This window comes from Crocodylus porosus, unplaced genomic scaffold (genome assembly GCF_001723895.1).
Source record: "Crocodylus porosus isolate Cpor-Errol unplaced genomic scaffold, CroPor_comp1, whole genome shotgun sequence".
Taxonomy (NCBI): Eukaryota; Metazoa; Chordata; order Crocodylia; family Crocodylidae; genus Crocodylus; species Crocodylus porosus.
The window spans coordinates 840,233-843,242 of record NW_017728916.1 but is presented as its reverse complement, the minus strand read 5'-3'; positions in this window follow the sequence as shown (position 1 = coordinate 843,242).

Sequence of the window (3,010 nt, the reverse complement as noted above, 5' to 3'; positions counted from 1 at the left end):
AAAAAAAAAAAACAAAAAACAAAAACACATCATGGCATGTAAGCAGTATCCAGTGGTGGTACAAGGTACATCACTTAAAACACATGACTGAATGAACCTATATCACCCTCATCTATGTGAGCATGCATCTAAATTGTATGCAGTGTAATCCACATGTAGATAAATTACTTGGACATGTATCAAGATCTACTATGTTTAACATTCACCAGCCTGATAAGCCATCAACATGTATGTAGACATTCCCAAAAAGCAGGGAGGTCTAGTATATGCCATGAGTGCTTTTTAGGCCATGGAGGACTAAAAGAGATGTGAATGAATACACAGTACTCTGTCATTCAGGCCACTGTTTGCACAGACTACTGTTGCTTTCAGGTTGCCAACTGGAATCTCTTGGATGCTAGTACCTTAACCAGCTGTACATCATATAGTCACCTCAGCTATCTACTTTGCCCCTCAGCAGTGAGCTGGGTTTAGCTTCTGGCTCCAACAGGCAGCTCTAATGTACATATCACAGGTGGACATTAGCCCCATTTGCTTTGAAGCACCTGCAGCCACTTGCAGTGAGCCACTTGTTCTGATACTAAGCACTGAAATAAAAGCTTCTCAAGTGGATGGGAGTCTTTTCCTTGATCATCAAATCCTCATTATGGTCCCTGTACTCTCTGTTATCATTTCAAAGCTCTTGAGATGATATACATAGTGTCTGTAAAAGATACTTCATTACTTTTCTTGACATGCATTTTCTTCCTTTCTTTCCTCCCCCCAGGTACCAGACCTGGGTCCCTTAGCAAAATAAACAAAATCAAGTGTGATTTTAATTAAATATTCTGCGTTATTTCCTTCCCTATCTAAATACCACTTGCCCAATGAGGCAAGATGTGTACTAAGTGATTGAGAAGTTAACTGGACTGGGAGATAGGGAAGTCAACATTTACTTCTGGTTTTATAGATGAAGTAGAAATTGAGGCCTGGAGGTTAACTGACCCAAAGCTGAAACAGCAAGTCAGACCTTATGTGATGAGACCTTCCTGGATTCCTTTCTCTCATTTGTCTTCCAGTGAAATATTAGGGCCTGGAGAGAGCTAGGTACCCAAGCCCCATTAGATGTCTAATGATTTTAAATTGCTTGTCCTAGTTTTAGAGGTTGACACCACTTAAAATGCTGAAGTGAAAGCAAATTCTACAGACTATTATTATACATTTAATGGCAAGGAATTGAAAACACCGAACAATTCACACAAATATTAATGGATATTTCAGAGCATACAAGAAAGATTAACTAATGCCGTATTTACAAAATAATTTGCTTTTATGACAGCGGAATAATAAATTAAGGGTTTGGGCCTGAATGGATTTTCTATCCCCTTCTATTCAGATTTGCACATCGTTGAGGTGATGGAGAGAAGCTAAGTAAAGATGTCCAAACTACAAATACCAATCAGTCAAATTGTATCAGTCAGGGATGTGCTATATTTATGTAGCATTAGATCCTGTTCTATTGATAAGTATTTACATTTATCCAGTCTGAAAGTTGTAAACAGCACACAGACACAGGTTAAAAAGGGGAAACTTTCTTAAGGGCCAATCATCAGCAACATTTTTTTAGGGCTGCATCTTATTCACTTGATTGTAACATCTCTTCATTCTATCTCATTCCAGTCATCTACAATAAACTGAATAATTGTGGTATGTACCTGGAATATCTATGATACACCTGTAATAACTCTATTAAATTCAGGAGAATTGCTCTATATTCACACTGATACAAGAGTGGAAAGAATCTGGTCCATAATCAAGAAAGCCAGGACATCTAATAAGCCAAGTGAAGATATTCTTGCTGTGAGAATAAATCAGACTTCAAAGTCAATGCAGATCCCTTGACATGACTTAATAACTGCTAAAGACTTAATTCACAACTTACTGGAATGATGCTTATAAACAATTTTCACTTTGAATAACAGAATCTCACCAAGAAAGATAGACAGACCTCGATGATAGGTTTTATATTCTTAATCTGAGCGTGTGATATACAAAGATACATGTTAGATCATGTTCTTCCAAGTCATCATCATACAGACTACTGGGTACAGCTTATTCAGATAAGATCTGCCAGAATCTACAGACCAATATGAAGATGAACATGTAGCGTGGTGTATTTCCAAAGGTCTCATGATATACACATTTATCTCATTGGCTAGAGCTCCATCCCGGGTCCCTACCCATTCTCCAATGTGATTCTGAAATCAAAGATGGGCTTTTGAGTCCCTAATACTTTACAATATAGGGCAATAAAGAAATGAGGTCCACCAGTGGCTTCTAAAACAAAAAGTGTGTGGTTCCTTCACAGCCCAGATACAGCAAAGTCAGCAATGAAAGACATCTATGTTGATGAGATCTATGAGAATGAAGAACATCTATGATTATGAGGATATAAGGAAGGAAACAAATGTTGGGCCCATGCTTGCTATGTCACATGAGATCTCACAAAACCAAAAGCAAATACAGTCACTGCAGTTATTGCTCTGGTTTCTATAAGTTGCAGTTCTGAAGCTTGCAAAGCATGTCCTGGGGTTATTCTTAATTTAACCTGCCTTCTGAAGGTAGATACTTTATCAACTTCTACAACTTTTAAAGAGAGGTTAACTTTCTATAGCTCCTTATGTACTATAGAGACATTAGTGTTCTTCACAAAATGATGAGTTAAATCCCAAAATGCACTTGCATGTGTAGGCAAATGAAAGTGCTATCTTGTTCTCAAAAATGACTCACAAACAGTTTTGGGGTCCAGGAATAGTTTTACTGAGAGAAAAACGTTGGGCTAAGACAGTAGATATTTTCCCAGAAACTTTTTGCCATGAACATTAGGAATGTTTAACAGACAAACCAGTTGAATCATCATTGAATGGCTCCGTGGTCCACATTTCTTTTATAAAGATCAGGTTATTATGTAGGCTCCAATCAGCTCTTCCCTCCTGCTCCAACAGTACTTTTGCTAATAAAAAAAATGAGG